This window comes from Bison bison, unplaced genomic scaffold (assembly GCF_000754665.1).
Source record: "Bison bison bison isolate TAMUID 2011002044 unplaced genomic scaffold, Bison_UMD1.0 scf7180017864470, whole genome shotgun sequence".
NCBI lineage: Eukaryota > Metazoa > Chordata > Mammalia > Artiodactyla > Bovidae > Bison > Bison bison.
In genome coordinates, this window is record NW_011495031.1 from 2,163,108 (window position 1) to 2,176,479 (window position 13,372).

The window sequence follows — 13,372 nt, forward strand, 5'->3', positions numbered from 1 at the left end:
TGAAAGTGAAGTCGCTCGGTCGTGTCCGACTCTTTGCCACCCCATGGACACCAGGCTCCTCCGTCCATGGGATTTTCTAGGCAAGAGTACTGGAGTGGGTTGCCTTTTCCTTTTCCAGGGAGCTTCCCGACTCAGGGATTGAACCCAGGTCTCCTGCATTGTAGACAGACGTTTTACCATCTGAGCCACCAGGGAAGTCTATCAGGTTCAAGTTCCCTTCATGAACTCTTTCCCTAAGGCACTGAACAATTATGGGTATTAATATGAAAGTTCCTCTAGTCTGAGTCACATAGAATGGAGAATGGACCTAGACCTTCCCTGGGTTAAAAAAAAGTCTAGGTCCATTCAGACTAGAGGAACTTTCATATTAATACCCATAATTGTTCAGTGCCTTAGGGAAAGAGTTCATAAAGGGAGCTTGAAATTGAGTTTTAAGGGAAAAATTCCTTGTTTTAAAATCTCCACCCTGAATAGAAGTTGGATTTGTTGGCATTAATAAATGCATTCCTCCTCTTCTCTTCTTCTTCTCTTGGGTCTTGAACTTAAAACTTCCCCTTTTTAATAGGTACTTGCCTCACCTTGTGTGATGCTTTTTCTGTCTTACAGGTTTCTAGTCCCTCTGTTGAACAACTTGTGAACTGTTAATATGTCTAAAAAGGAAATATGTCATCCACCACCTTTGGAATGTCCTAGTCAAGACTCCTTTTTAATAGATAATTAGGGAAATAAATTTCCATAGTTTTCTTAGAAAAAGTGTCTTTATTCAGCCACAATTCTGGTCATTTTTTACTGTTTAATTCTAAAAGTTTCCATTTAAAAATTGAGTTCTTTCTACTTTTTTGCTCATTTGTATCTTCTAATTTCTTTATGGTAAGAATGATAGCTACTGAGGTAATGAGCGCTTAATACATACAAGGCTTACATGCATTATCTCTTTTAACCTTTACAATAGTAAGTAAAATGAATTCGGTTCTAGGACCCATTGTAGTATCAACTTGTTTAATGTTTACATAACTTGATGAGTATTTTTATTATCATTTTTCAAAGGAGGAAACTGAAGCAAACATTCACGGGATTTGCCCCAGGTCCCCTAGGGTAAGTGGCAGAGCCAGGCTTAAACCCAGGTGGTCCAACTGTGTAGCCCATTCTCTTTAACATATGTGGGAAGATACCTTTCCTTCTGTCCCATTCAGATTGCCTGATCTTCTCTCTGCTTCACCGATGAAGCTGGAGCTGACAGAGGTTAAGTAACCTGCTCAAGGTGACAAAGCTGGTAGATGACAGCGTGAGGAGGCACTCTGATCCTTCTGATTCTAGAGCCTGTGTACCTTTCAATAGCATAATGCAATGGACATACTTGTTTGAAAATTTTTTAAAAAGAAACCGAAGGTGGCATACAAACACTCATATTCTAGAATACCACTTCCCTCTTTGCCAGAAGACTTGTGTTTGCTCAACTTTAAAACCGGGGTGCACATTTGTGAGAGAATGGCTGCTCACAGTACTGCTCACAGTTACCCAAGCCCAACTCTTAATTTCCTCCCTGGCTGGGTTCCTTTTCAAGAGAAAAGAAAGGATGCCTTCTTCCTGGCAACGGTGCCCCCTGGCAGTGGTGATCCCTCAGGAATATTCATGATTCCTGAGTCTCCCTTCTAGTTTCTACTATGAGGCTGGCCATAATGATAAGAATGAAAATAACAAGGATAACTCACATTTATGGAGCACTTTCTCTGTTCCAGGCCCCGGACTAAACACTTCTACACATTGTCTTATTTGATTTTCACAGCCCTCTATGGTAGACACTATTACTTTTTCCATTTTACAGAAATAGCTATAATGACATTAAGTACCTTTCTAATACAGGTAGTGAATGGTTAATAGAGATTTCAATCAGTATCTCTCACATTTTGCAAAACCCATCTTCTTACCCTCTCTGTTCTTCTGTAGGTTAAGGTCCATAGTGATTACTATTTAAATGGGCTTCCCTGGTGGCTCAGCCGTAAAGAACCCGCCTGCCAATGCAAGAGACATGAGTTCAGTCCTTGGGTCAGGAACATTCCCTGGAGAAGGGAGTGGCAACTCACTCCAATATTCTTGCTGGGAAATCCCATGGCCAGAGGATCCTGGCAGGCTACATTCACAGGGTTACAAAGAGTTGGACACGACTGAGTGACTAAACAACAATAACTACATTGTTATTGTAGTTCTACAAGTTCAACATTGTAGAACCAAAGTGGGAGTTTTGGTGGGCTGGGGTGGTGAGGATCAGCTGCTTCTTACCAACTCGCTTTAAAAATTCAAATGCTTCATAACAGTGGTTTAAAACTAGATGGCCTCTGCTTATGAAATTATTAGTAACTGGACTCCAGCATCATACTCATACAAAAGCAGACAGTCAGCTGGCTTCTTTTCGGAAGGGAGGATGTCCAAATAAACATCTCCTCCTCCCTCGGGCCACACACGCAGAGAAGAAAGAGGCTGGAAGCTGTTGGCCCAACGTGTGTCCTCTCCCTGCTTTATTTATTTGCCACCATACAGAGATGGCACCCTTATTCTTCACAGGTGGATCAATATTTACAGCCATTCAGAGGACTCTACCCATTCTGTAGGCTGCCGTGTAACAAAAGTTGCCTGTTTTTCTTCACATCTGTTAGCAGGACTGTAGTTAGAATTAGCAGGAGCTTTGAGAGATGGCCAGTTCAAAGGCATTTTGTTTGGAGCACTCCCAGCCATTTTTCTATTTGCTGGGAGAGGAAAGTATCCCCCGCGGCATACAGGTATGAGACCCAGAGCCGGATATGTGGCTCAGAGTGGACATTTATTTCTCATCTCTATTTTTTCTCATGATCGCCTCAACTTTCTGGTGTGTGATAGCAGCCATCTGTACAATAATGCTTATTTAACCTACTGTAAGTTTGAAATTGAAAGTTGCATAGGTGTATATTAATGAGGGCGGTGCTGATAAATAAAAAATTTTTAATTAATGAATGAGATTGGCTTTAATTATTGAAAAGAAATATGTATGTCTAGCAGGCTTCCTCAGTAAGACTCTCTTATGCTGACTGTGGCACATTTTTCCTCAAATAATTGCAGAGCTCAGCTTTATCATTAAGCAGATGGTTTCTGTTAATTCCCAGGGAAAGTAAATGATTGCAATTAACCAAATATTCAAAACTTGAGGATTTTAGAGTTCAGTCCTGTGACCTCTGGCATAAGTCTGTGTGTCACCCTTTCCTTCAGGGAATGCAGACAATTTTATAACATCTCCCATTTTATAGGGAGGCTTGGAAAGTAATTTTGAGAGTTCTCAAAGCTAAGTTGATGCTAAATCTCTATTGACTGGCTGGTTCTAAATTTTTGTGGTATTCTTTTTTATCAATTTTTGTTGTTTTGGTAGTGGAGAAAGGGTTGAAAATATTCTAAATAAATTTGAGTATTGGAGGGGAGGAAAAGAGTTCCCAAACTCTGTAAATTCAGGTGGTACCGCAGAAGTCATTTCTTTTAAATTAATGCTTCTTTGCTTCCTTGCCCTGTTGTACAACATGTGAGAGGCTATTTCATTGGCTTGGTAGTTTCAAAAGAAAGATAAAACTGATACAAAGAATATTCCCATGCAAACCCCCCCCCCCCCACTCAGTTAAGTTGAGTAATGTTTGCAGTAAATTTCAGTAAATTGCAGTAAATCAAACTTGTTGATTTTAACCATATAATATCAGTTCTTCTCTTTCATTTAAAATTTAGTCATTTGCTTAACAAAGTTTTGTTTGGGTGGGCTGCTGTGTGCAAGATGCTAGGGCTGGCAGGAAAAAGGCTTTTGATCAATTTCAAGGAGCTTACAGAGCAAGTATGAAGATACTGTGAAATATCATTGTCCTAGCAGATACATGGATAGGGAGCACTTCAGCATGTGGGCAGGTGTCAGGAAACAGAGCAGAGAAAGGACTTGAGCCAAGGCTAGAAGGTTGAATAGAAATGTTCCAAGTTGTCAGCATAGTGGGAGGGAAGGGTGTGTGCAACTCAGGGAGGCCCCAGAGCAGAATGGATTCTGGGCTCTCCAGTAATTAGATGTTGCCAGGATGCAAATTTCAAGGGACGTGTTGGAAGCTCAGGTCAGACTGGTTGGCTGGGGCCAGATAATGATGCCCTTTTTCTGCCTTGCTAAAGAAGAGTTGAGATTTTTATCCTACAGCTGATACTCTTGGTGGCAGCAGTCTAGAGAACGGACAGATTAGATGAGCTGAGACCAGACTGGGGAGATGGTGACCCATCCATTACAGAGTCTGGGAAGAGACAGAAGTCCATGAGGAGGTTCAGGTTTCTGGTCCACAGCACTGTTGGGAGAAGGTGTGCCCATCCTAGGAGAGAGGAACTGTGAAAGGAGAAGGGAAAGGGTGCCTTGAGCCCCCAAGAGGAGATGGTGGAGAGGGCATTTCATGGTCCCAGTGCACAAAGGAGACTTTGAGACTCTGTAGACTCATGAAACTATGATAAGCTTAACCACACTAGATACTTTAACCCCTTGTGTTTCTTACACTCTTCATTTTGTGTTCTCATGAAGCCCAAATTAGTGCGGATGCTGCTGTGGCCTGTTGGATGTATGTTCTTACCCTGACCCAACTTCAGGAGGACCACCTGATGCAACTGGGGCCTGCAAACCCTGGGGGATGAGGAACGCTGACCTGGGTACCAATTGTTGCCTAACATTACTCCTCATACCTTTATTCTAACTTTCAATGGGGAAAGGCGACCTTATCTACAAAGTTATAAGTGGTCCAAGTTCCCTCACTTCTTCTCACTCCAAATCATGGAACTTTCTGAGACTGGTTTGCAGCTTTATCATTAGTTTAAATTGTAGGTGGGGGTTGGACAGGACAGCACATTCTTTCTGTCTGAAATAACAACCTTCATCTTCCATGCCTCCTCTCTGAATAAGGACCTTTAAGGACCAGCTCGAATTCCCTCTCCTCCCTCTTTGACTGCGCCTCCTGAAAGGGCTCCAGTCCTTGCTCCTTGGAATTTATGATTTGGACCCCTTAGTCACCATTCAGCTTATATGGTCTTGTGTACTTAGTTATTTGGTGTGCTTGGCTGTCGTGTGCTTCTTGATGGACTGTCTTTGGGGCAGCACCCTGGATTGTGCTCTCTTTGTTTCTTATATATTATGCTTGATGCTTGCAAATTATTGGCTGGAGAAGACTCCTGAGAATCCCTTTACTGCAAGATCAAACCAGTCAATCCTAAAGGAAATCAATCCTGAGTATTAAACGGAAAGACTGATGCTGAAGCTCCAATACTTTGACCACCTGATGCAAAGAGATGACTCATTGGAAAAGACCCTGATTCTGGGAAAGATTGAAGGCGAAAGAAGGAGGCAGCAGAGGATGAGATGGTTAGATAGCATCACCAGCTTAGTGGACATGAATTTGAGCAAACTCTGGGAGACAGTTGAGGACAGAGGAGCCTGGTGTGCTGTAGTCCATAGGGTTGCAAAGAGTCAGACACAACTTAGTGACTGAACAATAACAATATTATGCTTATGCTTAGAAACCACCATACATATGTTTGTGTTAATATATACAAAATATTTTTTCTACTACATGTACTATGAAAATTTACTTTCATATTCTTCTCTCATGAATTAAAACTGTCAGTTATAAACAAAGTTGCCTTCTTTAGGTACATAATACTGTTAATCTGAGAACCTTGAAGGTAGGTTTATCTAGTTCCCAGTTTTTAATCTAAAGTGTCCTAATAATGGTAGCTCATGCAGTTTATCCCATTTGGTTTTGAAAAGTAACGTTGTGAAGTAGGTGTATTATTTTCTCCATTTGACAGACGGGGAAACTGGGCCTTAGAGAGGATAGGTAACCTGTCCCGAGACACACACGTTGAAGAGACAAAACTCCACCTGCAGATCCTGGGGTTCTGTCCATTGCACTGTGCTACTGACTCTTGTGTGTGTTATGTTACATAACTGCCCAAGTACTTCCTGGATATCTGTCATGAGACTTGGTTAGAAATGGTTAAAACTGACTCCCAGTCCCTTGCTCTTTTGCCCACCATGCAGCACTTCCTGTTATAAGCACTTGCTAGGAAGATGCTTCAGATGGAGTTTTGAAAGTAGCTCTTTATAAGACCTTCCCAGTCTAAGATTTAATGTTGTAAAAGCTAGACATATAAGGGAAGTAATATTACAGGGGGTAGACATTATTGCAGCTACAGAAAATGAAATCTTCTCCAAATTGCTCCTGTTAATAATAATACATGAATATTTGACACCCGCAGCTAGTTACAGAAAAACAACTCAGGGAATATTTTGTGAGAACTGTTAACAAGTAGTCAAAATGGCTGGTTTTAATTTATTTCTTTCTTTTCCCTTCTTGCAAAATAGTTGAAATGCAGTAAAAGTGAAAGGTCCATAGACACACAACAACAGAACACAGAGAGTTCTTGGCAAATTCACAAAGCTACGTAATTCAGCCAGTAAATTTAAGGGTTTTATTTCATTGTTATAAAATCTGATGCTCATTGAAGTCAGCTTGAGAAACTCTCCTAGAGTACTAAATGGAAGATTTACCACTTTAAAGGGTTCCAGGTGAAGAAGAATATTTAATTAAGAAGAATATTTAATTGTTTCATCAATTTGCCTCAGATATTCCTGAAAGCTGGACAGTACAAAGAGGCAGCAGCAAGTCAGGTGGAAACTTCCTTCCATTGTATGAATCTGTTTTCATTTAACTTATATTAATGTCCACTCACTACACCCATTTTGTCTCTGTATAACATAATTTTGCCTGTGATTGATTACCCGTTCACTTCAAAATTATGCGTACTGTGATTTAATTAACTTTAGCCTTAAGCAACATGTTTGGAGACATATTAATGAGGTGGGAGTCTTTTCAGAGTATTCATAACTTAGACCTTTTTTTTTTTTTTCGGCTTAGCATCAAACTGTAAATTCTGTGAGGCAAAGGGCTGAGTTCTGAGTCCACATGACTCCAGAGAAGGTCTCTCATATATTTTCAAGAGTGTTTGCTCATCATTGTTCAGAAAAGATTACTTTCTCACATATGAAGTAAGAAAGAGATTATTTTCTCTACTGCCAATTAAGAATATCTAGAAAAAAAAAATGTTTGGGGTCCAGAGATTATTTTTTACTGAGTCCTTTGAATTAGTTTCATGATGACCTCCTTTAAAATTATTTTAATGGTTAAATTTTAATATTTTCTAAGAACATACTAAAAGAGATATAGATAAACAACTTGATGTATGTGATTTGGGGAGATTAGGTATTTCTCCTACGTTCTGTTCAATGCATACTTGCTATGAGAGACTGCAGACTGCATCCTGACTTTATGCTGGATATCTGTAATTCATCCAATGACATGCAACAGTATTTTTAAGGCCCACTTACCATGTGCTAGTTGCTATCAAAATTCGGTGTAGCAGCCCTAGGAGTTCATGTTCACTTCTCTTCCAGAGCTTGAAATAGGAAAAGCAGCTAATCCTCACCTTATGTAAGAAGTAGTCAGAGATAATGACTATGATTTTTAAATTAAGTGTAACAGTTCTACATATTATATAGAAATACAGAGATCAAAAGTAGTAAAAGAAATAACTGCAAGAGTTAAAAGTGGATGACTCTGTTGGCCAAGGGTAGCCAAACGACTACTGTTGCTGTTGTAAGCCCTTTAGCACTATTTTGCTCTTAAAAAAAATCTGTGTGTATATATACATATATATATATAAATATATATATATATATTTACATATATAATGTTGATAAAAAAACATTTTCAGAATGATAACAAATTTTACCTGATGGTTAGCATTGTTCTTAGAGTTTTGGGTGGTGGTTGAATTTTGTCTGTATCCTGATGGAATCTCCTGTCCTGCAGAGGGTGAAGCCCACCATCTTCACTTGGCAGGTAGAGAAAAAGGCCTGCATCTGGGGTTGGTTCATCAATGTAACTGGGAGATGGGAGTGGGGAAGATCTGGCCTCACCAGATTCCCAACTCAAAAACTGAATGTTGCCAGGGGAATTTTATTTAGTAAAACATGATAGATTTATAGCATAAAAAATAGCTACAAAAATTGAGAAGTTATTGAGGAATATACTATACATAAAGACACAGTACCAAAAAATTACATATACTAACCATCACTAAAAACAAAACAAAACCCACTTTTATAATGGAGAAATCTGGTGCTCACCAACTTAACTAAGTAATCACTCTGAAATTCAGTAACAGGGGGCAAGCTGATGTTTTTTGATGTGAAACAATATGAAGCACACACCACCACCAGTGAAATCTTCTTTCCAAGGATAATTAACCTGAATCCAAGCAAACCTAACACAGGTTACATGAAATTGAGGGGCTGACAGAATATGTTAAAAGACAATATAAGCAAACAACCAAATCCAGAATGTGGTCCTTTTACAAGACAGCAGCTGTGATACTTTAAAAAGCCAGTGTGATTTTAAAAAATAGTAAGGACACTGCTGCTGCTGCTGCTGCTAAGTGGCTTCAGTCGTGTCCGACTCTGTGTGGCCGCATAGACAGCAGCCCACCAGGCCCCCCATCCCTGGGATTCTCCAGGCAAGAACACTGGAGTGGGTTGCCGTTTCCTTCTCCAATGCATGAAAGTGAAAAGGGAAAGTGAAGTCGCTCAGTCGTGTCCGACTCTTAGCGACCCCATGGACTGCAGCCCACCAGGCTCCTCCGTCCATGGGATTTTCCAGGCAAGAGTACTGGAGTGGGGTGCCATCACCTTCTCCGAGTAAGGACAGTATTATTGGCTAAAAAGACTAAAGGAACCTAGGATCAAAAGGAATGTACCACTTTGATTGGATCCTGGTCAGGTGGAGAAAAAGCTGCTTTTAAAACGTTTTAGGGACTTCCCTGGCAGTCCAGTGGTTAGAACTTGGCGCTTTCAGTGTCATGGCCTGGATTTAATCCCTGGTCAGAGAATTGACATCCCACAAGCTATGCAGCTCAGCCAAAAAAAAAAAAAATCCCTCCCGCCCTCACCAAAAAAAAAAAGCAAAAGCATTTAAAAAACAAATTAAAATTTTTGAATAGGGATTAAATACTTGATGATATTGTGAAAAATTATGTTCATAAAAACCTGAGTTTTATTGCCTTACTTACTTTGACAATATAGAAAATAAAACCAAAGGCCACAGGAACCATACCTTGGTGAAGTCTAGCACTTCAAAGCTGAGTTCTCAGTGATCTTTCTCCACCACTCTTTTCTCTCTGCCCATGAATGACATGGATGGAGTTCTCACCTCTGCCATGTTGCTGATTTTCCTGGGCACGCCATCTTCCCTTCAGAGCTTTGTTTCTTGATAAGATAAAACAACTGTACAGCCTCATGAGGACTGTGGTCCAGCGCGTTCTGTTGTGACCTTGTGGATGGGACAGTGCTCTGTGCGCGTGCAGTGTCAGCCTGTTTCTCTTCCTCGCTCCACCCCCACCCCCACACACCCCTTGTGACCGGAGGGAGCCTGGATTCTGTTGCTGGTGAGTACTGTCATAGACATCTTAAGTGGGAATGTCTCCACAGCTGTCCCTTCAGAGGAAGGTCAGCCTGCTGCAGAGACTGTACACATCAGGCTCCTTCTCACCTGGACTGTGCTGATACATAAGCCCTTTGGGCCGATGGGAGCTTCAGCCTGGGTGATTGTTACTGGCACCACTGTCTCTTGTTCCTAATGAGGAGAACGGTTCTTGTTCTTCCTTAGTCAGTTCTGCGCTTAGTAAGAGAACAGAGGAGTTCGCATGGTTTTTGTGTAGATAACAATCAAACTAGATAATGAAGGACCAAAACAGTCTTCTTTATGAAGTGAGTAAGTCAGATTTTCCTCCTATGCAATATAAATTACATATTCAGTTGTCTACTTCTTTGTTCTGAGCTACTTGGACCTCCCTTCAGTAACCCCATGACTGAAAGTTTCCTTCTGGAAAAGTGTATCTAATGTTACTGATTCAATATTATATTTCTTGAGATTGTATTTCAGGGTCTTTGAGTCATTTTATTTCTAAGTGGGGGCTGTCGAGCATTTCCAGGTGAGCAGATAACATACTTGTTTTTCAAAAACAAATCCCCAAATATCTCTTTTATTTTTCTCATAAATAGATATTTTTATGTTTTAAAGGAAGATTTCTAAATACAAACACAAAGTAAGGGGCCTTAAAGGAGCTTGATGAAAGTAAAGGAAACTATTTCATGGCCACTGAGCTATGATAAATCCTTTTCAAATCTAATACAAATAATTGACATTCATTTAAAGCATACTTTGTGCTAAATGCTTAGTTACTGTGTCAAGTGACATATGATCAGTATTGCATTAAATGCTCCCAACAATCTTGTTCTTATTCCCATTTTACAGATGAAGAAACTGAGTCTTAGAGTGATAGCTAGTTTTCGTAAGGCTCACACGATGAGGAGGCTGAGTGGAGAGTCCGTGTGCAGCCAGTGACTCCAGACTCGGGCTCTGAGCCATCATACTGTTGCCATCTTCCTGTCAGAGCGGTCTACTGTCCTGGGAGAGAAAAATGCTCATTTATGCACCCTCTCCAAAGTGAAGTGGAGTTTAAGGAATCTTAGAACAAACCTTTATTGGCTTAGGTTGTGTCGAGTAAATACATTTATTGATTTAACTCTTGAAACATTTCCATCTTTTAATGTGTCCAAGAAGGTCTTAAACAAAACCAGGGAGGTTTATGACATACGATGTAATTCCTTATTAACTTGACGAGGTGGGATGGTTTTATGTTGTGCTCATTGTAGCTGATTTTCTTACCCCGGCTCAACTGCCAACTGGAAGAGATATCAAATATTCTTCTCTAGGACATTGGATTGTAATTAAAGGGCTCTTCTGTTCCACTGCTTCTTTTACTTTCTCTGAAGTCCAAAATCAAAACCAGAACTCTAGCATACTTGACATTTCTTTCAGTCTTGTGCATTAATAAAACTTTTTTTTCTTATTGTTTTGTAAGGAATACATTTAGAAAGGCACAAAGGACTCTTATTTCTTTAAAAGCATAATGTATAAATATGTGACTTTCAGATGCAAAAGTGACTGATCTCTTAAACCTAATGCAAAGTTCTTAATAACTGACTACATACATTAATCACTGAAATTTCTAGGAAAATGGAAATTGCTGATGGAAGACTATGATAAGGATTATAGAGGTGCCTGCTCATACCAAGACAGCTGTCAGCTGTCCCATTAAGAAAGGGTGCGCTCTGTTTCCAGGGCAGGAAATAAGACCACAGTAATATAAAGATACAGATAAAAATTTCTGATTGTATTATTTTTGGAAACATTTTAGTCATTTTCTAATGATAGAATTTGAATATTCAAATAGTTGTACTCTCAGGAGACTATTTAGCATCCATTCAAGCTATCAAAATACCTTATTTTTTTCTTAACTATTTAAATATTATTTTAAGTATGTATCCTTTAGTAAAATTCACAATTTATTTTAAAACCATAAAGTACAACTAATTGCCATGTGTTTTCTTGAAGTTGACATAGTGCAGCTACCAGTATCTCACTTTTGAGAAATCAGAGAGAATGAATGGTTAGGTCAAAGCTCTGGTGTCTTATAACAAGAAAAGGAGGGAATTCCCTGGTCATCCAGTGGTTAGGACTCCATTCTCTCACTGCCGAAGGCCAGATTCAATTCCTGGTCAGGGCATTAAGATCTCACAAGCTGCATGGTGTGGCTTTAAAAAAAAGGTGGGGGGCGGGGGGAAGGTGAAAAACTCTTTTAAGTGTAGCATTGCAGTGCATACTCAAATCACACATGGGTTGCCATTTCCTACTCCAGGCATCTTCCCAACCCAGGGATTGAACCTGTGTCTCTTAAGTGCCTGCACTGGAGACTTTACCATAGGCTTTACCACTAGCGCCCCCTGGAAGCCCCATCACAGTCCAGTCAGTTCAGTCACTCAGTCATGTCTGACTGTGTGGCCCCATGGACAGCAGCACGCCAGGCTTCCGTGTCCATCACCGACTCGCGGAGCCTGCTCAAACTCGTGTCCATCGAGTTGGTGATGCCGTAACAGTAAACACTATAAATTTGTCATATGAGTGAATCAGTGTGACGGTTAAATGTCTTCTCAAATTACCAAATTGGTATCAAGTCCATTTACTTGGTCCATGTTGCTGGGTCTTGTTTCCTTTGTTCTTTGGTGCATTTATTCAAGAATAGTCTCCCCTCAGGCCCTATGTAACATAAAACAGATAATTCAGGGGACATATTTGTGTTGAGTGAGGTGCTTTGATTTAGTAACACCCAAGTGGGATATTTATGTTGAGATTTTATAAATATAGGAGTGGTGTGTATATAACGAATATGTATACAAGAATGGAGAAGGACCAAAATAGCTCTTTAGGTGAACTATATGTAGTTCTACCAAACAGTTAATTTAAGAGTGTTCATCCCCAATAAGTATGAGTTAAATCCATGATTTGGGGCATGAAACTTAATGAGTCTTCGTAGCAAATGGGATGGAAAACCTACACACCTGCACTTCACATTGGGGAGAGGCCCCTTTTGAAGGCTGGAGACACCGGAACGTGGGAAACCAGATGCCGGGAGCGCTGGGTTAGTTCTGGGGCCCTGGATCCTGTGTTCAGGAGGGCAGTCCATGTCCAGCCTCACTGAGGAGGGAGCCAGATGTGAAACTGATCAAGGAAATATAGCAATTGGTCAGAGCAGAGATGAGCTAGGCTGGTAAGTTCAATTCAGTTCAGTTTCTCAGTCGTGTCTGACTCTTTGTGACCCCACAGACTGCAGCACTCCAGGCTTGCCTGTCCATTACCAAGTCCCGGAGTTTACCCAACTCATGTCCATCGAGTCGGTGATGCCATCCAACCATCTCATCCTCTGTCATCCCCTTCTTCTCTTGCCTTCAGTCTTTCCCAGCATCAGGGTCTTTTCCAGTAAGTCAGTTCTTTGCATCAGGTGGCCAAAGTATTGGAGCTTCAGCTTCAGCATCAGTCCTTCCAGTGAATATTCAGGACTGATTTCCGACTGGTTTGACCTCCTTGTAGTACAAGGGACTCTCAAGAGTCTTCTCCAACACCACAGTTCAAAGCATCAGTTCCTCGGCACTTAGCTTTCTTTGTGGTCCAACTCTCACATCCATACATGACTATGGAAAAAGCCATAGCTTTGACTAGAATGACCTTTGTCGGCAAAGTAATGTCTCTGCTTTTTAATATGCTATCTAGATTGGTCATAACTTTTCATCCAAAGAGCAAGCATCTTTTAATTTCATGGATGCAGTCACCATCTGCAGTGACTTTGGAGCCCAAGAAAATAAAGTCTGTCACTGTTTCCATTGTTTCCC

At 40.5% G+C, this 13,372-nt stretch overlaps 1 protein-coding gene across 2 annotated transcripts in view; it reads left to right on the forward strand.

Moving 5' to 3' along the window:
- PRICKLE1 (prickle homolog 1 (Drosophila)) overlaps nt 1–13,372 on the forward strand; it is a 109,515-nt gene that overhangs the window by 33,109 nt on the left and 63,034 nt on the right. Inside the window, exon 1 of one of the 2 annotated variants that reach the window (XM_010860756.1) lies at nt 9,042–9,528. The exons of the other annotated variant lie outside the window; for it this stretch is intronic. The gene's annotated coding sequence lies outside the window, so the exon portion shown is untranslated. Of the gene's footprint in view, nt 1–9,041; nt 9,529–13,372 lie in introns of those variants that run through there. 2 annotated transcript variants of the gene reach the window in all.